This window comes from Leptonychotes weddellii, chromosome 1 (assembly GCF_054177405.1).
Source record: "Leptonychotes weddellii isolate Sample4059 chromosome 1, ASM5417740v2, whole genome shotgun sequence".
Classification (NCBI taxonomy): Eukaryota; Metazoa; Chordata; class Mammalia; order Carnivora; family Phocidae; genus Leptonychotes; species Leptonychotes weddellii.
The window spans coordinates 181,494,943-181,520,595 of record NC_138369.1 but is presented as its reverse complement, the minus strand read 5'-3'; the positions used below and the strand labels follow the sequence as shown (position 1 = coordinate 181,520,595).

At 48.3% G+C, this 25,653-nt stretch overlaps 1 protein-coding gene and 1 long non-coding RNA gene across 2 annotated transcripts in view; both read left to right on the top strand.

Annotated features, from left to right (window-relative positions):
* The first annotated feature begins 2,940 nt into the window (after positions 1–2,940).
* LOC115944909 (uncharacterized) lies at positions 2,941–8,123 on the top strand. The gene is made up of 3 exons (XR_014138899.1): positions 2,941–3,356; positions 6,927–7,102; positions 7,546–8,123. It is a non-coding gene; the product is annotated as an uncharacterized LOC115944909 (long non-coding RNA).
* A 2,964-nt stretch (positions 8,124–11,087) lies between these two features.
* The window catches only part of TIAM1 (TIAM Rac1 associated GEF 1), a 374,369-nt gene continuing 359,803 nt past the window's right edge, over positions 11,088–25,653 (top strand). Inside the window, exon 1 of the mRNA XM_081799219.1 lies at positions 11,088–11,223. The gene's annotated coding sequence lies outside the window, so the exon portion shown is untranslated. The remainder of the gene's footprint in view (positions 11,224–25,653) is intronic.

Here is a 25,653-nt window from a genome sequence, read left to right as displayed (position 1 = left end):
GCAAGGGCTAGGGAAATCATCAGAGGTCTCCCTCTGGGAGAATCACTCATTAGCGCTCTGACCTGGGGCAAGTTACTCAATCTCTTTATCTTTTGCACGGAGGTTATAGAACATGTTTTGGAAAGTTGATGTGAATATGAAATGAAAAGTCGAATCAGAGACCGCATAATGTAAAGCCTCACACATCGCAGGTGATGAGTAGCCATGAGGAAGAAGAGGGTCCCTGACTTTGAATGGGGAGCAGGATCACGCTGGACACAGAGAACTGGGACACAAGAAGGTGTTGGAGGCAGAGGGTCAAGGAGAGAAAAGCCTGGCAGGGGGAGCCCTGGGTCATCTTGTGTAGATGGGGAACAGGAGAAGTATGGGAGCATTGGGGGAAATCAGAAAGGCAGGACGGGTCTTCAGTGCCAGATGAAATCAATGTTCTTTATCTTATATTTAGTGGAGAGACTTTTCCAAAGAGTGAGTGACAGAAGGGTGGAAACCAGAGGTGGAGGGACCAGTGAGAAAGCTGTTGCCATCATCAGAAGGTGGGGGTGTGAGCTGGGGCAAGGGCAGGAGCCGAGTCATTTCCAAGGTTGGATCTACCCACAATTGCAGCTTGGACATATATTTGATGAGGAGTAAAGGCGGGGTGGGGGGGGGGTAGTCCAAGCTGCCTCCCATTTTTCTAGCCTGAGCACTGTCTCTCTAGGTGGGAAGGCCAGAAAGTGACCTGGGAAACAAAAGAGGTTATTGGGTGGAGGTGCCTGGCTGGCTCAGTCGGTAGAGCATGCAACTCTTGATCTTGGGGTTGTGAGTTCGAGCCCCACGTTGGGTAGACAGATTATCCAAAAATAAAATCTTAATTAAAAAAAAAAGAAGTTATTGGAATTTGTTGGTGGTTGTTTGGGGAAGGTGGTGGAGCAGATGCAATGAGATTATGGACATGTTAATTTCATGAAGCTTTTTGGGTATCTGGGGAGAGATGTGTAGCAAGCTTCTCAAAAACGAGTCTGGCTTTCTGTAGGTGAGTCAGGGATCTGTAGGTGTCTCTAACGTCGGCCGAGTGCTGGCCTAAGTTCTTTACTGTATGGAGTCACCCCATCCTCATAACGCCCCACGAGATGGACAATATTATGAGCCTCGTTTTACCAATGAGGGCTGTGATGGACTGAATTGGGCCGCCCTCCCCCAATTCATAGGTTGAAGCTCTCAGCCCCCAATGCACCTGTATTTGGAGATAAGGCATTTAGGAGGTAATTTGGGTTAAATGAGGTCATAAGGGTGGGGGGCAATCCAATAGGGCTAGTGTCCTTATGAGAAAAGGAAGAGTCACCCGAGTTCTCTCTCAGCATGCGCACAGAGGAAGGGCCCGCTGAGGTCACAGCAAGAAGACAACCATCTGCAAGCCAGGAAGAGAGTTCCCTGATGGCACCTTGATCTTGAACTTCTAGTCTCCAGTACAGTAAGAAAATTAATTTCTTGGGGCACCTGGGTGGCTCAGACGTTAAGCATCTGTCTTCGGCTCAGATCATGATCCCAGGGTCCTGGGATCAAGTTCCGCATCTGGCTCCCTGCTCAGTGGAGAGCCTTCTTCTCTCTCTCTCTCTCTCTCCCTCTGCCGCTCCCCCTGCTGGTGTGCTCTCTCTCTCTCTGTCAAATAAATAAATAAAATCTTAAAAAAAAAAAAGAAAATTAATTTCTTTATTCTAAATTAACATAAATGTTGAAGCCACCCAGCGTGTAGTATGCTGTTAGAGCAACCTGAGCTAATACAAGGGCAATGAAACACAGAGACGTTACCTAAACTTCCTCCAAGTCACACAGCTGGGAAGGAACCGAGGCGAGATCTGACTTGGGGCAGAGTCCTTGCTTTTAACCACTGTCCTCTCTGCCTTTCACTACCGCTTCTGTAGAAAAGTGCGTGTGTGTGCGTGTGTGTCTGTGTGTGGAGGGGCGGAATCTCCGCGCGGATAGAGAGAAATTGGGCTGCCCCCTTCTTCCCAGAAGACAGGCTGATTTCTGTGGTTCCCGTGCACCAGCGTGCTTCCTGTGAAGAGCAGAGGCTTTTAAGCCTAGCGATTGTTTTGCTGAGGCAGCATGGCTACGTTCCAACCTCTTCCATACCCTTCCGTCCGACGGGGTGCGGGGGGGGAGAGGAACGGCTCTTGCCACTTGTGTAGAATCGTAGAATCGAGAATCAAGGGATGGTGGGAGGCAGGTGGAGCGAGTGGGCTCTGGCATGTTCGGGCCACGTGCCGGGGGGAGTGGTAAAGAGGCAGCCCTGACCGGCCCTGGCCTCCCTGGGTGTGGGAGCCAAGGGAGAGGGGCAGGGGCACGGCCCAGGGATGGACGTGGTCCTCGGCCGTGGCAGAGCCCCGTATGGTGGCAGGCGGGAGCCACGCTCACCGCCAACACAGCAGAGCGCACAGACCGGTGGGGTCCCTGCCTCGCGCACCTGAAATGAACACAGCGGGTGCGTCCGCTCTACTTTAATCAAAAGAGAGAGGGGGGGTCCACGAGACTAAGACCGGTAGAGCGTCTCGGAGCCCCCCTAGCATGCGTAGCTATGGTGTGCAGAAGAGCTTTTGTTCTTTCCCGGGTCGATGAATTAATAATCGGGCGAGGGTGGGCGGAGGCAGAAAAAAATCAAATCAAATTGGTTGGTCTTTTTTTTTTTTTTTTAAGATTTTATTTATTTGACAGAGAGAGAGAGAACAGAGGCCGGGGGAGTGGGAGAGGGAGAAGCAGGCTTCCTACTGAGCAGGGAGCCCGATGCAGGGCTCGATCCCAGGACCCTGGGATCGTGACCTCAGCCAAAGGCAGACGCCTAATGACTAAGCCACCCAGGCGCCCCTCAAATTGGTTTTTTTTCGGAGACCGTGGATACCTTCCCAGTCGTTGTTTTTGATTTCCAGCTCTTTTCCCTTAAAACACGTTTTGAGGGATAATTTTTTTTTTTTTTTTTTGTGGTTGTTTGTCCCTTTGCCTTGAAGTTTCTGAAATATTCCACGGCGCCGTCCTTGCCAATTCTGCAGAGTGTTGCTGTTGCTCGGAGCCTGTTCGCAGCCAAGTGGGAGAGTTTCTCCACAAACTGCCGTTTCAGGGAAAACACAGAAAATAAAATGCAACCAAGCACATTACACAGAGGATGGAGTCCTAAGTTCCCTGACTGTGATGCGGCCGGCCTTGTCCGGCCCTGCCTCCTTGACCTGGGCTTTCTCGGCGCTGGTTGCACATAGGAGTCCGCATGTTGAGGCCTCCCCGGTCTTCTCTCTGCGGTTGAAGAAGGCTTGTCAGGGCTGGGAAAATGTCCTGGCTCCCCAAGCCTTTTCTGGACCCTCTTTCACCCCGCTCCCACCTGTCCTCAGGTAAGAAAGCCCTGGCTCAACTAATTCTTTTACTAGGAAATCTTTTTTTTTTTTTTTTAAGATTTTATTTATTTATTTATTTATTTGAGAGAGAGAGAGAGAGAGAGTGAGCATGAGCAGGGGGAGGGGCAGAGGGAGAAGCAGTCTCCACGCTGAGAGCAAAGCCCGACGTGGGGCTCCATCTCATGACCCTGAGATCAGGACCTAGCCAAAATCAAAAGTGGGATGCTTCACAGACTGAGACACCCAGGTGCCCCAGGAGGGTTTTTTAAAAAAATATTGTTCCTCTCAGGTGGCTCTCATTTTCAAAGAGGGCTGATGTGTTTCCCAAGTTTGATGGGAGGATGAGTTACCTGGGGATTTTATTAAGATGTAGATCCAGATTTGGTGTGTCTGAGATGGGGCCTGGGACCGTGCATTTCTGACACCAGCCGAGAATGCTGCTGCTGGTTTGTAGACTTGGCTTTGAGGTGCCGGGTGTAGAGAAACCCTGAAGGATGAATGGTTGTAGGGAACACTATTGGGATATGTGTTAGTCAAGGTTCTCTAGGAGAAACAAATCAATAGGAGATCTTTACATATACAGAGAGAGAAAAAGAGAGAGCAAGGTGTATGGGGAGGAGGTTTATTATAGGAATTAGTTCATGTGATTACAGAGACTAACAAGTCACACGCTCTGTCATCTGCAAGCTGGAGGCCCGGGAGAACTGACGGTGTAAGTTTCTGTCTGAAGGCCAGCAGGCTCAGGCCCAGGGAGACCTGAAGTTTCCATTTGAGTCTGAAGGCACGAAAAGACCAATGTCCTAGCTTATACAGTCAGGCAAGAGGAAAGCCTCCTTATAGGAGGGTCATCCGTATGGTTCTAGTCAGGCTTTCAACTGATTGGATGAGGCCCACCCACATGAAACAGAGCAATCTGCTTTACTCAGTCTACTGATTCAAATATTAATCTCATGCAAAACACCCTCATGGACACATTCAGAATAAGGTTTGCCCAAATGTCTGGGCACTCTGTGGCCCAGTCAGGTTGACTCATAAGATGAAGCTCTATAAGATGGGAGGGTGAATCCTCCCTTGGGGGTCTTCATGGCTTCTTTGCTTATCTTCTTGGAAGTCTTCGGTCAGAAGATCCAGATGTGTCCCCTTGTCAGCTGGATGTTTGTTGCCGCACCGGATCTCCACGCTCTCAAGGGCAACTCTCTACGTAACACCTGGGCTTGACCCATGCATTCTGGCATAGAAACAACAGATGACACTTTACATTTATGTTGAACTCTTAATACAGTTGTCCTGGATGCCTGCTCTGTGAAAGGTCCAAACTGGGGGGTCAAGGAGGACCAAGGATGAGACCCCCTATAGGGGAAGGGGTTTGGGAAGGACAGGCTATGTAATTGTGGGGCCCAAAGTAAAATGAAAATGCAGGGCTCCTTGTTCAAAAATTAGGATAAAAAAAATTAGGATTTTCAAGATAGCAGGAGCAGGGCATTTAACCAAGTGTGGAGCCCTTCTGAGAGCAGGAACCTCTGGAACCATATAGGTCCTATGTCCCTTAGGCTTGTTCTGGGTAGAGTCAGCTCAGAAGCCAGATAGGGCTAAGGGTCCTGATGGAAATTCTGGGGTACTGATTTGTGCCTCTTTTTGTTTTCCTTCCTTCTTTTCTTTTCGTTTCCTCCCTCCCTCCTTCCTACTTCCTAATTTCAAAAGCCTTATCACTTTCAATGAAATAGTGTGTTCATCATCCATTATACTTGTCATTCCAGATATTTATAAATTAAACCAGTTTGTGTCACTTTTATGGCACTTGTAAATCCCATGGCAGCAGTGGCTAGAGTTAGAGTCCTGTCTACTAAGTCTGTGCCGTCTGGATGGCTGTGGGGGTGTTGTAGTCGGAAGGGGGGGCTCCTGGAAACACTCAGGCCAGGTTTTGAAGGGGTCTGCTGTCTGTGTGTCAGAATACACTGCAAAGTTCTAGAGGAGTGTACCTCCGAAGAGAACCACCCAGAAATGGCTTACCAGATCCAGAAGGCAGAGGTTTTACTCTCTCAACCTATTATCAGAAACTTGAATTCATTAGTGACTTGACTAGTTGGTTAGAGAAAATCTCAGAAAGGTAAAAAAAAAAAAAAAAAAGAGAGGCCAGTAAGATTGGACTAAATAGAATTTTTCCATTTTATTTTTATTTTTTTTAAAGATTTTTATTTATTCATTTGACAGAGATACACAGTGAGAGAGGGAACACAAGCAGGGGGAGGGGGAGAGGGAGAAGCAGGCTCCCTGCCCGACACCGGGCTCAATCCCAGGATCCTGGGATCATGACCTGAACCAAAAGCAGACACTTAACGACTGAGCCACCCAGGCACCCCTCCATTTTATTTTTAAAAAGATTTTATTTATTCTTCTTTCCCCCCTCCCCCTGCTTGTGTTCCCTCTCTCCCTGTGAGTCTCTCTCTGTCAAATAAATAAGATAAAAAAAAAAAATCTTAAAAAAAAAAATAAAAGATTTTATTTGAGAGAGAGAATCTCAAGGCGACTCCCCGCTGAGCATAGAGCCCACCTGGAGCTTGATCCCAGGACCCTGAGATCATGACCTGAGCTGAAATCAAGCGTCGGATGCTTAACTGACTGAGCTGCCCAGGCGCCCCAAACTTTTCCATTTTAGATTTTAGCCCTGACTATCTGCTAATCCCTCTAACTCCGGGGGTGGGGGGATTAATGGGCTAAAGGGGTCTTGGCAAGAGATGGACAAATTTATCAACAGTTGCTTTGGCAAACCAAATTCTCATCTCTATCCTAGTGCGTTTCAAGTAAATGAGAACAGTCAGTGATTTGTAGCAAATTTTTATTGAACACAAGCATTCAAGCTCAGGAGAGTAAAGCATACCCTCAAGGGGCTTAAATTTAGTTGGAGAGAACACTATCCTAGTGCTACCCTCTTTACCATGAGCGAAGCCCGGCTAGACATAGGTGTTCTTATGGGCTGGCTCCCATTCTTTCCTAAAGAGGGCTTCCACAACTGAATGACAAAAAAGAAAATACTAAGCTCCTCGTAGCAGAGAATTCAAGAGGCTAACCTCCATTCATTCCATGAACACTGACTGAGTGCTTTCTGTGGGCCAGGCTCTGTTCCAGACACGAGGGGTACAGCAGTGACCCAAACAGACCCCAGTGGTGCCCCTAGAGAGCCCTGTTTAAATGGAAGGCCAGGTCAGGAGCAGAGGTGACACAAGGCTGCTGGGAGCAAGGACGTGGGCTCGTCTCTGTGGTGTAGCCTTACTAGGGAGGGCCACTTCTGACTAACCTTTGTATTTTGTGAGGCTTTCAGTCAACAGTGGGGAAGAAAATGTTGACTTGTGGCTGGAGTTGAGGTCATGTACCGGAAACGTGATTTCTGCCCGTTCTCTTGTCCTAAACCCTTAATTCTGCCTTCGACCACTCCATTTTCTCCCGTCATGCCAACGCTATGTTTTCTTCAGATGTCAACAGTGCCCTCAGGAGATGAGATGCCAGAACACTCTGCCAGATGGCATTTGTCTGTGTTTTAATCAAAATGCCCCCTTCTCTTTGCCACAGGGTGAAGCAGCCAGATACTGTGTGAAGCGAACAAGAAACAGCACAAAAACCTGCAGTAGCTTTTGTGGTCAGGAAAGGTAGCCAAAGGCCGGATGCGCTTAATTCTGTTCACCCCTGTGGTAGCACCGGGACCGTGGGAAGGGCTCCCATGGTCGGCCCTGAGCTGATTCTGAGAGGTGAGAGTCCTGACATGTTGATGTAGGTGGGGCTCTGGGAGTGAATGATGGGAAGAGCCCAAATGGTGGTTTCCTCTGTATCCACCTCCCCTTTATGGACAGGGTTAAGCCTTTCAGGGTTTTCAACCACTTAATGAAATGTCATTATTCCCTTTTTAATTTCTTTTTCTCCCTTCCTCCCTTCCTTTCAAGTAATCTCTATGCCCAACATGGGGCTTGAATTCATGACCCCGAGATCCAGATTTGCACACTCTACCGACCGAGCCAGGCAGGAGCCCCTCATTATTCCATCTTAAAGATCAGGCCACTGTGACTGAGAGTCTTTAGTTAACTTCGCTAAACCCAAGAGCTAACTTTTACGAGTGCATACCATGTGCTGTGCGTGACCTCTTTTTAACCCTCTCAACATCCTTATGGGTTAGGCCGTTACTCCCATTTTACAGAATGAGAAAGTGAGGCTTACAGAAGATTAAGTATACTGCTCAAGGCTTCAGAGCTGGAAAGTGGTGGAGCTTGGATCCAAACCAGCCGGTCTAACTCGTGAGTGCTCTTAACTGCTTTTCAGATTTCTTCAGAGCAGCAGGAACTATGCCGAAGGCTATCAGATGGCCACTCAGGATTCAACTGAAGTTCACCTTGCAAAAATGGCACCTCCCTAACAACCGGGCCAAGATGGCGGCAGCCCTGAGCAAGGCAGAGAAGAGAGTTCCATCTGTTCCCTTCCAGGAAAGCCTTTAGCTACCTGCCACTGACACAGGAGGCCTCAGCAGGTTCCACCCACACGTCTCCAGGGGAAGATGCTTGTTTATTTGTTTTTTATTTTTTATGAGCAGCGGGGAGGGGCAGAGGGAGAAGGACAGAAGCTCAAGCAGACTCCTTGCTGAGTGTGGAGCCGGACTCAGGGTTGGATGTCACGACTCTGAGATCATGACCTAAGCTGAAATCAGGAGGGGGATGCTTAACCCACTGAGCCACCCAGGCACCCCGGGAGATGTTATTTAATAAACATTATGTAATGTTACTATATGCCAGGCACTCTTCTAAGCTCATGACTAATATTAACTCATTCATCCTCATACCTACCCTATATAGTGGGCACTACTGTCATCTCAATTATAAATATGGGGAAACTGAGGCACAGAGGTGTGAAGTAACTTGCCCAGGTCATAGCTAGAAAATGGACTATGAGTTGAGAGTAGGCAGCCTGGCTCCAGAGGACAGCCAAATGCACTTCTGAACGTACTTTGGGAAAAACCATTTATATATATATATAAATGAATACTTTAATATATATTATATATATTTATATATAAATATATTGAAACATATATATCTAAAAATATATATCTATAAATATATTTTATATATACATGTATATATATATAATGAGAATATATGTATATATTCTTCCAATATGATGACTTGTAACCACTGAAGAAATTGCTCTTTCTCCTGGGATGAAAGCTTCGCCAAGGAATGATTCTCCACTGAGAAGCTTGGGCAAGGTATTGGCTGCGACGAAGGTAGCTTTTTGAAAGGGTGTCTTTTGGAAAATCTCACAAACTTCACTCAGAAAGCTCCCTGCAACACCCATCATGGCACCTGGTGGACATATCACTCTTGATCTACTGTCCTAACCATTGTTCTCAAAACGGATGCCTTAGAAGCACTTCAAATCTTCAAAGCTCTTACCTCTACTTATAGCTCCTCTCTCTCTCTCTATATATATATTTTTAAAAGATTTTATTTATTTATTTGACAGAGAGAGACAAAGCGAGAGAGGGAACACAAGCAGGGGGAGAGGGAGAGGGAGAAGCAGGCTCCCCGCTGAGCAGGGAGCCTGATGCAGGGCTCGATCCCAGGACCCTGGGTTCATGACCTGAGTCGAAGACAGATGCTTAACGACTGAGCCACCCAGGCGCCCCAGCTCCTCTATATTTATTTTTTAATTTATTTAATTAATTAATTTATTTTTAAAGATTTTATTTATTTATCTGAGAGAGAGAATGAGAGACAGAGAGCACGAGAGGGGGAGGGTCAGAGGGAGAAGCAGACCCCCTGCTGAGCAGGGAGCCCCATGTGGGACTCGATCCCGGGACTCCAGGATCATGACCTGAGCCGAAGGCAGTTGCTTAACCAACTGAGCCACCTAGGCGCCCGCTCCTCTATATTTATTGATTAAATATTTTTGAGTGCCCCAAATATGGCGAGTACTGTGCTAGGCACTGGGAAACGGCAGAGAACAAGACAGATGAGATTCTGGATGGAATGGAGCACTGTGCTGGTGGCAGAGGACCAGAGGACATACTTAACTGGCAACAGCCCACATAATACAGGGGGGAGTGGGAGCACTGGGGGTTGGGGATGTGGGTCTTTAACTTTGACTGGATACAGGAGGCTTCCAGTGGCTATTCACACCGCTGCACAGTTGGAATTCAGCAAATGTCTACTGCATGAATGTACTGCCTGCAAAACTGGGTTCTGAAGAACGGGCAGGAGTTAGTTAAGTGAGGGGAAAGTAGAGGGGCGGGGGGGAGTGGTATTCTGGGCAAAAAGGGAAGAGCTCAAAGGTGAGGGAGCAAAAATGAGATTTTCTGCTTAGAAGGATGATTCCGCAGAGGGGAGAACAGATTTCAGGAGGGCTTGCGGGTAGAGAGACACAGGAGGCCTTTGATGTGGTCGGGGCGAGAGAAATCCGGAGGAGGGAATGGATTTGGGAAGTAGGCGAGAAGAGAGGGGAGAAGGAGGAGGGAGAAGTCAAGGATGATTTTTAGTTTTCCCGTTCAGGTTTACCCTCTAGGACACAGGCAAAGCCTTTTGCGGTTCCTTTAGTTTTCAACCAGATCACCCCGCGAGCCCAGGCCTTCCCACCCCTCTGGTTGTTAAGGAATATTCACCCCAGCCTTTGTTCTTAATGGTGAAGTCCAAGGCTCTTCAAGTGCGGAGGGAGCACCCGCCCAGGGTGGGGAAAGCTTCGTTAGTCCCTACCGTCCACGTCCCGGCTTCGATGTCCCTCACAAGCTCGCGAAAGGTAAAGGGCAAGAAGCATCGGATTTTACAGACGGGACCGGGAGGTCCATGTGAACCTTGCCCAAGTCCGTACTCTGCCCGGTAGGTGAATGTAAGGCCCAAGCCCCACGCTGTGATTTTAAGTGCACTCACTGGGCAAGGTGAGTCACCTCGGGAGTCCAGGACTCCCCAGGATTCGGTTAAGGCCACCGTGCCCCACCTGGAGCCCGGTTGGCGCTAACATCCCCCGGCATCCACAGGGAGGGATTACGTTAGGGTTTTCCTGCCTCTCGTAAAAAAGTTCCTGTCTCCCTCTAGAGCCAGGCACACGCCTCCCGAGCCAGACCACGTGTCGCAGGTACGTTTTTTTTTTTGGTTCTTCCCCTCCCCCGTTCCGTTCCCCTTTCCTCTCAGCCTTAGGTGGCAGGAAAATCCTTTACCTCCGACCAATCCCACTGATGCCGAGCCGCGCGCGCGCGCCAACTCGAGCTCCTTCTCTGTACGTCATTGGCCACCTCCACCTATGCAGAGTGACAGGCAGCTTCGCCGACCTATAGACGGAGGAGGCGGGGGCCGCTCGGCCCTCCCAAAGCTGCTTTGTTAGGGGCTCCCTCGCCGTTCCCCAGCCCGCCGCGCCTCCGCTGCCTTTCCCTGCTCTCCCCAGGCTGCGCCGCCGGCGCCTTGCGGGGTGGCAGCTCCGGAGCGCGCGGCGCCCGCATCCTTCCAGCCGGGCGCCACCGGCGGGGGATGCAGCGCGGGTACCCAGCGTGCTCCTGTTGTCACTCTCCAGCCCAACTCTGAACGCCCCGCTCCTGCATCCGCCGCCTCTGATTGGCCGCCTGGAGGCGGAGCGATTGTCAGGCGGCCCAATCGGAGCTCGGTTTCCCACGGGCTCCCGTGGCCCCGCCCCCGAGGCCGCCGGCAGAGGCGCCCTGACAGCTCTCATTGGCAGACGGCGAGCGGGCCGGAGCGCGGCCGGGCCGAGCAGCGCCGCCGCCGTCGGGCGCGCAGCTCAGCAGCGCCGCGAACGCCTCGGCGCCCGCAGCCCCAGGAGCCCGGCGTCTCCGCATTGTCCCCGGCCCCGTCGCGGAGACCCGGGACGAGCGTCGCTGGTGAGTACCGCGGGTCTGGAGGGCGCGGGCCGGCTGTCCGAAGCCGCCCCGAGGGACCGTGGTGAGGATGCCCTGAGCCGCTCTGCCCGTGGCGGGCACGTCCTGACCCTGGTCTCCCGCACACTGGGGCTCCCGGCGGGTCCTAGCTCCCCCCGATTGGGCTTTACTCGTATTGTTTTCGTGTTCACACACTTGGAAGGTGAGGAGCTAGCGAGGGGAGGCTAGAGGAGACATCCCTCGCGCGAGGGAGCTGTCGGGAGGGAGACGAGCCAGCGGCGCCCAGGTGCCGGGTGCCGAATGAAAGTGACAGTGTACGGCGTTGGCATTCGGTCTTCTCGGCAGCAGGAGGTCGGCGCTGACCTGCGGCGGCGGCCGCACTTTGTATTTATCGGCTGATTTTTATCAACTTCGGGGAGGGCGTGCGTGTGCGTGCGCGTGTGTGTCTGTGTGTGTGTCTCCGTCCCTGACTTGGGCACCTCCAGGCCTGGGTTTTCGGCGACGTTGCCGGCGCTCACCTTGGCGATCCGCGCCGCGCTCGGGGCTGGACACAACGGGGCGGAGAGCCTGGGGGCCGGCACACAGGGCCGGGGACCCGCGGCTGACCTGGGAGGAGGCATTTAAAGCGGCATTCTGCGCGCGCGCAGACAATGACTGGTCCGGGTGCGGGCTCCCGGGGGCTGTGCGTGGAGTCCCGGAGCCCGATCCCGACCCCGCCTCGCCCTCTCGCGGGCTCTGCCGCTCGGATGCTGCTGCGCCGCGCGGCTCACCGCCCGGTGGGGGACCCGCGTGGGGCCCGCTTTTGTTTACAGACCTCGCCATTGGGCGAGAGCCTCGCGCTGCGCTCCCCCGGCCGAGGCTGCTGCCGCGCGCCCCCTCCGAGCTGGGAGAAGTTGGTGCGTGCTGTCAGGTGACGCCCCCTCCCCCGGCCTCCTGGAGAGATGCTGCAGGGAAAAGACTAGACGGCGCCTTCGCGCCCAGTCCCCGCCGCGCACGGCGCCCCCCTAGGCCCCGTGCACCCAGAGGCGCCTTGTCCCGGCCGGGGGCTCTCTCTCAGATTGACGGCCGTCGGGGCGCTGACCGAGCCAAGCTCACCTCCCTCCCAGTAGCATCCTCTGTCCTTGCCTCCGGATCAGCCCAGGTTGATTCCAAGCCTGCCTTTTCCTTCATGCTGGCAAGTCTTGAAGGACGCGCGCGAGCCCTTGGGGACGCTGGCCAATCCATGCCCGCTTTTCTGGTACCCACGCGGCCCCGCGGAGCAGCTGTGGGGCATCCTTGAGTCCGGGCGGTAGCGATCGGCTTACCCGTGCGTGCTGACTTGGTGCACTTTGAGCTGGAGAAGAGGTTGAGAGCCTGGGCGCTGAGGTCAGACGCACTCGGGTTCCAGGATCTGCTCAGTATCACTCACAAACCGAGGGATCCAGGCCGAGCTCCTTAGTCTCCCTGCGTCTCAGTTTCCGAGTCTGTAAAGTGGGGATAATGTGTATTACCATTTGTTGGAGGCTGGGGGTGGTGGGGGTTTGAACAATAAAAATCATCAGTTTAGCACACTGACTGCCACAAATGAAACACTGGACTGTTGTTTCCCAGTTAGTTAATCTATTATAGAGGATAGACCGCTGTCTTTCCCCTTTCTGCTGTTCTTCCCTGGCTTCTGTTTTATTTTAGAAAGCTTGAAGGACTGTTTTCAGCCTCAAACAGGGCTTGTTTTACTTGGCCTTAGGTTTAATTACAGTTATCTAATCGCTTTCAGGTCCTTTTTATGTGTTTGAATTTCCATTAGGTTTTGGTTGTTTCTGCTTTCCTCCTTCTTCCTGAAGGCACTGCTGAGGCCCAGGCCTGGGCTTGGAGGAAGAACACTTGTCCAGGTGGGACCCGGTTGCCCGTGAACCAAGTGAACCAATGGCCTCCGAGCAAAGTGATTAGCGCCGGGATGGAGGGAGGTTTGAACAAAGAGATACCTGGAGGCAGGGAGGGAACACTTCCTGGTAGAAGTGAAATTTGAGCCCGGTCTTGTGGCAGAAGTTTAGTAAATCTTTGGTTTCTAGAATATGCTCTTTTGTATCCTGTCAGAAAGCGCCCCGCCAGGGAGGTTGTCTTTGCGTTTGGTAAACACAAAAGTTGCTAAGTAATTATCTTTGAATAGAGGAGAAATAAACCCAAGGTGGAGGCTGTGGACTTAACCAGGGAAGGTAGAAGGGGAGAATTGATTTCATCGAGTATCTTCAAAATGCCATCAATGTGTTTTGACTTGTTTTTTCTCTGCCCCACCAGCCCCGTAGTGCGAATGTTTTTTAAGGCAAAGAGAGAAGGCAGTTTCATACAGGAGAAACAAAAGCAAGAAAAACTCGTCTACAACCCCAAATGAGAGAGTTGAAAAGAGACAATCTCAGGCTTGGCTACAAAGTAAGATAGTATTGGAAAAAATGTTTCCAGTTTCAACACCCTTTGCTGCTGGGGGCAAATTACTGAGTTAGGTCCAGGAACCCGTCCTTTGAACGTGGACTTCCAGGGTCTTAACCGGCCCAGGAGAGCATACAGACAGACAGAAACCAGGTGAGGGACTTGCAGCTGTCCAGTGGGCGCAGGAACCCCCAGGGAATGCTCCTGATGCCATTCTGCTCCCCGGGCCTGCCTCAGTTCACCCCAAGGAGGTGACTCCCGCAAACAGAAAGAGCCAGTAGTCTTATTGCTAGATATCAATTAACATACGAGATAACCTATTTAATGTTCGCCTAGTGATGATTCTGAGCCTTCTTGCACTTGTTCTGGGAATTCTCTGGCCCCCGAGGGATGCTGTCCCCTGCTGCCGTTGGGGGATCAAATCAGTTGGGGGCCTCGACTTAAAAGGGAGCACGTGGTTCGGAAATCTCATTAGCTGACAATTTAACTCCTCTCTAATGCTCATCTGAAGAGCTGGGACAAAGACTTCCTCTCCTTTCCCTCTGCAAGTTCTCCCTCCCAGCTTCCCTCTCCTCTCTGCCCCCCCAAACATGAAAGGAAAGGCAGCTCTGGTCCAGTCTCCTCCCCACCCCCAAATTCGCCAAAATTCCTGCAGTTTGTGGCCCCCCCCCCGCCGTGGGCTTTCCGCAGCGCCTGGCCAGAAATCCCTTCCCCAGAGCTTTGCTGTGGGCCTACTGGGTGTGCTGGTTAACAGTTGGTTCTTTCCTCTCCACACGGAGCTTGCGGTCTGCAGGAGAAACATTTCGTGAGACTGGGCTTTTGGGAAACATGAGGAAGGCAGGTGAGAATATAGGGATCTCATTGAAACCTCAACTAGAAGTCAGGGATGTCAGGGTGTTCTGCTGCCTGAGCGTGCAGGAGGGGTGAAGGTGGGAAGGCAGAAAGAGAATTTGGTTCCTATGGGCAATGTCCAGATTCCTGAACACCACAGGTAGAGAAAGATCCTTATTTTCACTGTCTCCAGCCATTGGACTCTTGTATCGATAACACTGTTCCACGGGGGTCGTGTGTGTGCATTTTTGTGTCTACCTGACATGCGCGCCTAGATACGTACACACTTTCCTTTCTAAATTAAGCAGATGGGTAGAGTGTATGTTTCTGAGTGTGTCTGTTTTTTTTGTTTGTATTTTTCTCAGTATAGGAACAGAAAGAACAGGCCCCAGCAAAATTTTTCAGTTTTTTTACAATCCCAAACTTAATCACTCTTGTGTTTCAGAAGAAAAGTTCTCATCATGGTAGGCCAAATCACTTATTGAAAAAAAAAATTTTTTTTAAAAGATTAAATAAAGGAGGCACTGAAAGATAAAGCAGTACTCAGCCAGGAACAGAGTGTTTTGAAAATAAAACAATGCTCCAGTGTAAAAGTTATGGGATATTAATAGGTGGGTTTTCTCCTTCCAGCCCCTTCCCCACCTCCTGTCCCTTCCTTCCCACCCCCTCCGGCATAAGACTTTCACTGTTCCTGGGATCTCCAGGGACCTCGTTAAGAAATTCATAAAGGTCTAGACTGTGGTTACGGAAAGATTCCTCCTGTGCTTGTGTGAGTCTTCTAGAAGACCTTGGAGCTCTTTTGCTCGGTGAAGAGGTGCCTCCCTAGTGGGCTGAGGCTGAGCTCAGAGGCTCGCATTCCCCTGCAGGTGGGGTCTCAGTTCATTGAAATGGTAGCAGAAATGGGGGGGCGGGGAGTGCAGCATATTGCCGTGATACAGGAGTCGGACGTGGAACAGAGTGATGGCGCCGGGAGGAAGGTTCTTTCAGCTGAGGGCATCGTCAGTTACAGAATGGGCCAAGGCCCTTTGAGTTTTGGTGCTGTCACAAAGTTTTTTTCCCTAAAGGGAGACTTGGGTGCAGCCCTCTAGCAAAACCACAGTATGATATGAAAGGCATTGCACGTTTTTCTGCCCAGAGCCACTTTGAATTTACAAAGGAGGAGGATTTTAACAAAAAAGCCACCTAGTATTATTTAACCTCAGTATTTGCCCTCCCAGAACGTGATTTTATTAAAGACCAACAGAACCCCCCTCCCCCCACCCTCCCTCCCTCCTCCTTGGCCAGGAGCTGCTAACCTTGTAAACAGAGATCAATTCTGGTTCCTGTTCCTGGATTCCTCTGTCCTCTGCAGAGGTGATAATGGCCCTGGAAGGCCACCAGGTCAGCCCTGGGGGAGGGGGAGGTTAGGGCCCCGAGAATGGGTCCGGGAATTTGCCCTGTGGAATTGTTGGGACCCTGGACGTGGAGTCCATGGCGTTGTCTACCTTTTGCTCTTCAGAAAGGGGGTGGTGGTGGGCCTGATGTCTGCAGGTTGAGTCTGAGGGGCCTGGGGCGGTGGGGGGGGGGCCTGTCTTGCCTCCCCTTTCCCCCAGCCATATTGGAGACCTCCCATGTCTTTAGGATTCCAGGTCAAAGCCTGACCATCTCAAGGCGTCTTCAGATCCTGGGGATAAGATCTCTTTTGACCCTACCTTGTCACCTGGGCTGGGTGCGGAGCACTGGCTGAATTGTGGGCAAGTGAGGATTTCCAGCAGGGCTGGGAGCCTCTGGAACTCATCAGCCAGTTTGGGGCAGTGTTTTAGAGACTCTGAACTGTGGGTTTATTCTTGCCATGAACTTCTTATGTGGATTTTGGGGTTTTGGGACTTAAAAGGAGCCTGACCCAACTGAGGTAATGTGTTAGTTTTTACCTTTTTTTTTTTTTTTTTTTTTTGCAAAATGTGTATCTCCATCTCCTCCCATGACACAAGGATGTCCTTGGAAAGTGAACACACTTAGCAGGCTGTAGGCCCCCTGGGTTCTGATACCTGCGGGGCGTGGGGCCCCTTTCCATGCCGGCGAGGCCCTGAGCTCCCTGGGTACCGAGGACGCTCCGTCATGCCTCTTACCTGGTGTCATGATCAGATTTATCATCTGACACCCTCAGAAGCGCCCTACTTTAGCTGTCCAGAATCAAGTCCCAGGTGTCCAAGTTGTTACTCTGATGATGTTTGAAATAACCATGGGTAGTACTTTCCCGGTGGCAAATTCTGCTGCGTTCTGGAGGTGAGCAGTGTGTTGACCTTCACCCTTTTGTGTTTAATGTGTGTTTAAACAGAGGTCCATTGTGCGTGTGTGGGGGGAGAATTCCATATTGCTCTTTCTTTCATCTGAAATGTCCTTTAGATCCCACCGTTGTTAGGTCTTCTTGAATATTCTTGCCATGGTGAGACTCTGACCGTAGGATGATTCTTACCCTCTGCCGTTCAGAGGGCTGGGGCTTTGTACGTGTTTCTTGTTCTCTTAAGGATCTAACATACATTTCCACATTTGCCTTAATCGGGATGCAGTCTCTGGCTATAAAACTCGAGTCAGTTTTGCTGAAATATACTTAAACCACAATTTTTACTCAGCAATGATGATCCAGTTCTACTATTTTCCCCTGCCATCAAGTATATTCTTCTTTCATCCATATTCTTAGACTCCAGGAATGCCAAGTTTGATTTCTTTCTAAAAACAATGTGTAAATAATTCTGGATAACATTAACAAACTCCTGGAACAGGCAAGCTAACATGAAAAAGCGTTTGTTCCCATCCCTTTCTGCTCCCGCCCACTCCTGTACTCTCCAGAAATGATCACTTTTGTTCCTTTTTGTTTTTTTGTTCTTCTCGTGGTTGTCTTTGTATCTCCAAATAATGTACTTAACCATTTTTATTTATCCACTTCCTGCTAGGATGCAGGACCATTTAGCTGATTTATTGCTTCTTACCTCCTTCCTTCTTTCTCCAGATTTTTGATGGTTTTATTTATAGTTCTTATACTGATTATTCTTCAAGGCTTTGTTACTTATATAGATCTCTAATTTAGCTTCGTCAACCGAAGACTGACTTTTAACCTCCCCTAAAGTGAGAATATTGGTGCTCTGATCTGTCCTTTATCTCAGCTCCCACCCCCCACACCCCCAGCTTCCGTCACCACCAGGATCGTAAGATTGTGTTCTGTAAGCATGATTAAGTCTTCTATGCTTTGTCTATAGCTTGCTATTTTTTTTTTTTTAAGTTTCATTTTTAATCTCTATACCTGATGTGGGGCTTGAATTTATAATGCTCAGATCAAGAGTCACATGCTCTACCAACTGAGCCAGCCAGGAGCCCCTAGGTTGCTTTTGTTTTTATAACAGCTTTATTCATATAGAATTTACATACCATACAATTTAGCTCCTTAAAGTGTGCAATTCGGTGGTTTTTGGTATACTTACAGAGTTGTGCAGCCCTCACCATAATAAGTTCTAGAACATTTTCATCATCCCCAAAAGAAACCCTGTACCCATTTTTATTCACTTCCCTTCCCCATGCTTCCCCCTCGCCTCTGGTAACCACGAATTTGTCTGTCTCTATAGATTTGCCTGTTCTGGATATTACATGTAAATGGAATTATATAATATGTGGCCTTTTGTGTCTGTGTTCTTTCGCTTAGCGTCATGTTTTCAAGGGTCATCGTGTCGTGGCGTGTGTCTGAATTCCTTTTTACTGCTCAGTAGTATTTCACTGTATGGATACATCACATTTTATTTATTCATTCATCCATCGATGGACTTTTGGATTGGTTCCACCTTTTGGCTCTTGCGAATAGTTACTGCTGTGAATATCAGCGTACAAATATTTGTTTGAATACTTAAAATTTTTTTCTGGTAAACACCTAGGAGTGGAATTACTGGGTCATATGGTAATTCCATGTTTAATTTTCTGAGGCACTGCCAGATTGTTTTCAAAGTGGCTGCACCATTTCACCTTTCCACCAGTAATGTGTGAAGATTCCAATGTCCCCACATCCTGCCCAGCATTTGTTCTCTCTTGTCTTTTTGATGATGGCTGTTGTTGAGGTGACATCTCACTGCGGTTTTGATTTACATTCCCCTGATGATGACTGATGCTGAGCATCTTTCCATGTGCCTGTTGGCCATTCGTGTATTTTCTTTGGAGAAATGTCTATTCAGATCTTTTGCCCATTTTTTAATGGGGTTATTTGGTGTTTTGCTGTTGAGTTGTAGGAGTCCTTTTTTTTCTTTCTTTTTTTTTTTTTTAAGACATTTATTTATTTGAGAGAGATAGAGCACAGAGGGAGAGTGAGAGGGAGAGGCAGATTCCCCACTGAGCAGAGCCCGACACGGGGCTGTCTATCCCAGGACCCTGAGAGCATGACCTGAGCCGAAGGCAGATGCTTAACGACTGAGCCACCCAGGCGCCCTAAGTTGTAGGAGTTCTTTACATGTTTTGGATATTCCCCCCTTATTGGATAGATGGTTTGCAGATACTTTTTCCTGTTTTGTAGGTTGCCTTTTCACTTTGTTGTTGGTTTCTTTTGCTATGCAGAAGCTTTTAAGTTTGATACGGAGATCCACTTTATTTTTGATTTTGTTGCTTGTGCTTTTAGACCTGATTTCCAGAAAATCATTACCAAGACCCATGTCAAGAAGCTTTCTTCCTATGTTTTCTTCTAGGAGTGTCATGGTTTCGGTCTTACATTTAAGTCCTTAATGCATTTCAAGTTAATTTTTGAGAGTGGTATGAGAGAGGGGTCAAGTTTCATTCTTTAACATGTGAATATCCAATTTTCCCAGCACCATTTATTGAAGAGACTGTCTTTTCTTTCTTGAATATTCTTGGCTCCTTTTGATTTCACATTTAAAAAAAGAGCAATAGTCTGTGTACTTCAAAAACAAAGTGTGTATGGTTCAGTTATTTATTTACCAAAGCTACATGAAGGAAATATTTGCAAAGTGATTTGAAAGTGAGCTGTCTTTGGGTATCAGCTTTTGGGCATTAAATTTCTGCTGGGTGATATTTCTTACTGTGTTATGTTAGGACAGAGGTTCTTAACTGAGGGCAGTTTTGCTCGCCAGGGGACCTTTGGCAATGTCTGGAGATGTTTTTGGTTGTCACATTGGGGAGGTTATACTGGTATCTATCTAGATATAAGGAGATAGCAGGCATCTGGACGCCAGGGATGTTGCTGATACCCTTTGATGCCTAGGACAGTCCCCCAGAAGAAAGAATTATCTGGTCCATAGTCAGTAGTGCTGAGGTTGAAAAACCCTGCATTCAAAAGACACAAATATTATTAGCACATATTTAAATTTCTTCACTTGGGAAAGGAGCTTATGTTTCCTAGATATTTGGAAACAAGCTGTCAGATTAATAATGAATAATCTGAGGCATCAGGTTATTTTGGTTATTATTTTAGCTGGAATAAATTAATAAGGTATCCTTTTTAGGATAGAAAGGTTTTTGTTGTTGTTGTTGTTGTTTTGTTTTGTTTTAGAGAGTGGGGAGGCAAGGGGCAGAGGGAGAGGGAGCAAGAATCTTCAGCAGGCTCCACGTCCAGCACTCAGTCTCACAACCCTGAGATCATGACCAGGGCGGAAATCAGGAGTTGGATGCTTAGCCTACTGAGCCACCCAGGCGCTCCTAGGATAGAAGGTTTTAAAAATTGGATAATAAACAGATTAAGACCGCAACCCAAGAAAAAAAATTGGATAATAATTTCAGGGGTTTTGGGCTTCTCAGTGCTTGAGCAAGTTCACCCACTTAATGACTTCAGAATAGTGCTAATAACAGTGTTATGAACGGCACATCCTTAGCCCTTAACTCTGCTGTGGTTAATGTTATGGGAGGAAAAGTATTTGCAGTCTGATCATTACAATGTTACTCCTCTTAAGCAGTTCATGGAGCATTAAAAACATTTTCGGAAGAAAAGTCTGGGGCAAGATCCACTGTGACATTTTAGAAAAATTTTTTGAATGTTAGAATAATTATCTCATCTTGAAATCTCTGATTAGGAATTATCATTTCAATCTATAAATATCAATTGAACTTTAACATTGCATTGTAATTATAAAATTAAAACCTCATAGCTGATTTTCATTTAGCTAATAATTTAGCAATCTATTTTTTTTTTTTTAAAGATTTTATTTATTTATGTGAGAGAGACAGAGGGAGTGCACGAGTGGGGGTGCGGAGGGCCAGGTAGGGGCAGAGGGAGAGAGACGAGCAGACTCCCCGCTGAGCAGGCAGCTGGATGCTGGGCTCGATCCCAGGACCCAAGTCGAAGGCAGATGACTGAGCCACCCTGACACCCCAACAATCTAGTGTTTTCGAGTAGATTTAAAAAATTCATCCTGTGGGTTTTGTTTTTTTTCTCTCCTCCCCTCCCCCAACCCCGACAGTTAATGCTTAATGTGGGGATTGAATCTGCCTGCAGCCTTGGTCCTGGGCATCCCACCCATAGTAGCAAACCATTCAAACTGCCTTAAAGAGAAAGATTTGTGGGAGCCTGTCGTTGCGGGGTTTCAGCTTGCTTTGAGTAAGAACACCCAAATGTCCTTCTCTCTCTTCGAGGAAATGGGGTTAAAACCAAATGGACGGATTTATAAGTATTGCTAGTTAGCATTAGGAACTTGGAGTCTTCATGCCAAAGGCATTAGAGATCTAAGTTAATGGCCCATTCTTTACAGCAGGACTAGTTAACGGCTTATTAGAGTGAGAAGGGCTAAAATTATCCCTCACTGACGACTTCTGAATTTTAACTGTGGTAGTCCATGTCTTCTCAACCTGTGATACAGCAGTTCTGAGTCCCATCCAAGTCAGGAAAAGTGAATTTACGGGCCTCCTAAGCAACGAGCATCTAGCAATGTAGAGTGCCTGGACTTTATTAGGGGCGCATGGAGCCAGCTCCCCCACCCCAACATTTGGGGGCTCAGCCCACAGCCACGACAGCTAAGAGTCCCGGGGCTCAGGGAGCCTGGTTCCAGGAGCATAAGATATGGTCTTGGTTCCTATGTTAGGGTTGCTAGCAAACCTATGCGTGATTCGAGGGAACATGGAAATCTCTCAAGGAAATATTAAGGTGCAGTTTTTCCTTTTGGAGAAGTTACTTTCTGGAATTCAGGAATGGTGAGCTTAATTAGGACATGCGTCAGGTTGGATAGTTTGATACCCTGAGTATTGCAACAGCCTCTGTTAGTCAGATCTTTGAACTTCCTCCTTTAATTTGAATAAAATTTCTGACATCTAGCAGTGTTGAAATCGTTAATGGCTTTTGATTACCTGGGTTCATCCTTTTTCATTTTTCCCAGTCTGTGGGCTCCCCCCTGCCTTTTTTGGTCTGTCACAGTGGTTCTTCCCAAATATCTCCTCATCGGTGCTTTTCCCCCCCTTTAATTACAAAGTATTTCTCTTAATTATATCAGGTACCAACAGTGAAAACCGTATAGCCAAAATACCAACAATAAATATCTTTCAGTACTGAGATTAAGGGGGATTCTTACTTTCTTATGAAAGCTTTTGCAGTGAGTAGGGGTTCCTCTGATAATCAGTAAAATTGCACTAATTAAATCCACATTCAGCTTTGGGTTGGTGGTGGCCAGTGGGAACTTAATCTCCCAAATCATATTGTCTTGTCCCGTAATCCACTTACACATGGGGATTAATAGCTAAATGCTCCTCTCAACAATGAGGACAATGGGAAGAATAAAGAATTTGTGGATTCTGGCCGGAATGAGCAAAGATGAGAAAGCCTGTAGGGCTTCCAAGAAGCCCAGTGATTAAATATCAATGGAAGGATTAGCCCCATTGTTGATGGATCCTTTCAGGCTAGGATTGAACCCAGACCCTCAGTTATTAGAAAGTTGTTGACTTTCTAGTGTTGCCTGCATCCCTTTCTTTAGAATCCTTCCCCAGAGTGGGCTTACATCCACAGTTCCAAACATGGTTGTGCCTCTTGACCTCGGTTTTTTCCCTAGGATTGCCTCCTTGTTCATGAACTGTCCCATCTTCTCTGAAGGGTCCTAAAGCATGGATGATTTTGAGGTCAAGTTTAATTCGGGCTGCTGCAAAAAGTCCTTCAAACTGGGTATCTTAAGATAATAGAAATGTATTCTCTCATAGTCTGGTTGCTAGAAGTCCAAAATCCAGGTGTTGGCAGGGCCACGCTCTGTCCAAAGGCTGGTAGGGAAGGGTCTTTTCTTCTTCCAGCCTCTACTGGCCACAGGTGTTCCTAGGCTTGTGACAGTATGACTCCCAATCTCAGCCTGCTCCTTCACACAGCAGTCGTTTCTTGTGGCTGTGTGTCTGTGTCTAGATCTCCTTCTGTCTCCTAGAAAGACACCAGCTCTTGGGTGTAGGGCCCATCCTAAACCCATATGACCTCATCCTTACTTGATTTTATCTGCAAAGACCCAGTTTCCAAATAGGGTCCTATTCATAGGTGCTAGTGGTTAGGACTTAAACACGTCTTTTTTTTTGGGGGGGGCCCACAAGAGTGTCCAAGCAGTACTCCATTAGACTGTTTAAAGCAGTGAAGGACATGCAATATGGATGTGTACTTACTGCTAAGACGTTAAATTTTCCGAAAGCTGATGTGTCACCGTGAGTCTATTACTATTTATTTATTTATTTACTTATTTACTTACTTACTTATTTCCATACTTACTTACCCACCCACCTACCTATCTACCAACCAACCTACCAACCACCCACCCAACCACCCAACCAAGTAGGCTCTACCTACCTACCTACCTACCAACCAACCACCCACCCACCCAACCAAAGTAAGCTCTACCTACCTACCTACCTACCACCCAACTAACCACCCAACCAAAGTAGGCTCTACCTACCTACCTACCAACCAACCAACCACCCAACCAAAGTAGGCTCTACCTACCTGCCTACCTACCTACCAACCAACCAACCACCCAACCAAAGTAGGCTCTACCTACCTGCCTACCTACCAACCAACCAACCACCCAACCAAAGTAGGCTCTGTGCCCAACGTGGGGCAGAGTCAGCCAGGTACCCCTATGTCAACATGAGTTCAAACTTTTTTTTTATTTTTAAAGATTTTATTTATTTATTTGTCAGAGACAGCGAGAGAGTGAGCACAAGCAGGGGGAGCAGCAAGCAGAGGGAGAAGCAGGCTCCTTGGAGCCACCCAGGTGTCCCGAGTTCAAACTTTCAAAGGCCCTTAGGTCCCAGCCCTGCTTTTTCCATTTCATCTCTCAGGACTCTTTTCTCAAATGGTTTGAGCCAATGAAACAGAAGTCCCTTTTGCTCTGGGTTATATCCTATCCTATCCTATCCTTTTTCCTTCCTTCCTTCCTTCTTCCTACCTTCCTTCCTTCCTTCCTGTTTGTTGCTCACATGGTCTCTGCATCTGGACTATTCCCAGTTTTGCTTGTCAGATCTGCCTCTCTTCTTCCAGGTCTGGTTGAAATCGGCTGTCTTCATGCAGTTTCCTTGGTGTCCTAATGCCTAATGGCTCTTTCAGATGTGTTCTCATAGTCTACCTTGTGTCTCAGTGAACTCTTCTTGGACCGCAAACTCTTTGAAGGTAGGGTCTCAACCAAATTTATTGTGGCTTTGGTCACAGCACTGCTGTGGAGGAGCTTGATATATGTTTAGATAAACTTGCCCCCAATTTACGCCATCAGCAGTCAGGATATATGCACGGTGCATGGGTCTTTGCCAAGATAGCAGGCCATGGAGGGTGGCAGCTAAGAGATAAGCCCAAAGCAAAAAACGTCTGTACTCAGGAGAGATGAGTGACAGACAGGCAAATTTTGTGAGGACCCACTGGCAAGAGGAAGGTGTCTCTTAGTTGTTGGTAAGTGGTCTACAGCCAGGATGAATCTGATGCTATATTAGGAGCCAAAATTAGACAGCCTGCATTCTGAGGGGAAAGATGGGTGGGTTGGTGTCTTAGTTCAGGCTGCTGTATAACAAAATATCATAGACTGGGTGGATTAAACAGCAAACATTTATTTCTCTTGGTCTAGAGGCTGGAAGTCCTGAGATCAGGGTGCTGTCATGGTTGGATTCTTGGTGAGAGCTCTTCTCCTGGTTATATCTTCACCATATCTTACCCTTTCCTTGGTGCATGCACACTCAGGGAGATCCCACATTTCATTTTCTTTTTATCAGTTCCATCGAGGGGCTTTTACCCTCACCTTACCCTCACGACCTCATCAAAACCTAATTATCTCCCAAAGACCCAGGCTCCAAATACCATCCCACTGGATGGATTAGGGGATTAGGTATTCACCGCATGAGTTTTTGGAGGATGCAGACATTCAGTCCATAGCAGTGAGCGAACAACCAGGTAAGCAGTTTGGAACCAGGAGAGAAAAAAGAGAAACTAGAAAACCCCAAATCTAAGAGCCTTGTGCCGATACGCCTTTGATTGCAAAGTGAGCTCTTGGGGACCTGGGCTTACAGTTAAGGCTTACTGGAGCTTAGGGCTGGGCAGCCCAGGACCTAGCCTGCAGGTAGATGGGGAAGAATTTGTGCCTGGGTACTGGAAGTATTTGTAGAAAATCCTGGAAGGTCTAAGGGTGGTAGTGAGCGGTGGGGGCAGGGAAAACAGTGAGGGGAGGAAGTGTGTGGTCTTAGGAGAATGCACTTTGGCTGGGAGCTAGGGTTACTCAGGAATACAAGCAGAGAGGGAGACAGAGAGTGGAAAGGGGATCTTCATAGAGGGGGTGCCTTAGAGCTTGGTTCGAGGTTTGTGGTGGGTATAGGGTTGAGGGCATAATGTTCACTGCACGTGACCACAGAGGGACAGATGAAGGCGACTGGTTCCAGGGAAAGTGAACACGTTGCTGGTTGAGATCTGATAAGGGTCCAGACCTCTGCTTTGGTGTTTTCAAACTATTTTTCTGGGCAGTGGCTGCGGGTAGACCTGAGCAAACATCGGGCTTCTAAAGGGACTTCGCATTGCAAACAGATCAGATTGTTCTTTATTTTATTTTATTTTAAAAATTTTATTTATTTATTTGACAGAGACACAGCGAGAGAGGGAACACAGCCGGGGGGGTGGGAGAGGGAGAAGCAGGCTTCCCGCCAAGCAGGGAGCCCGATGCGTGGCTCAATCCCAGGATCCTGGGACCATGACCCGAGCCGAAGGCAGACGCTTAACGACTGAGCCTCCCAGGCGCCCCCAGATTG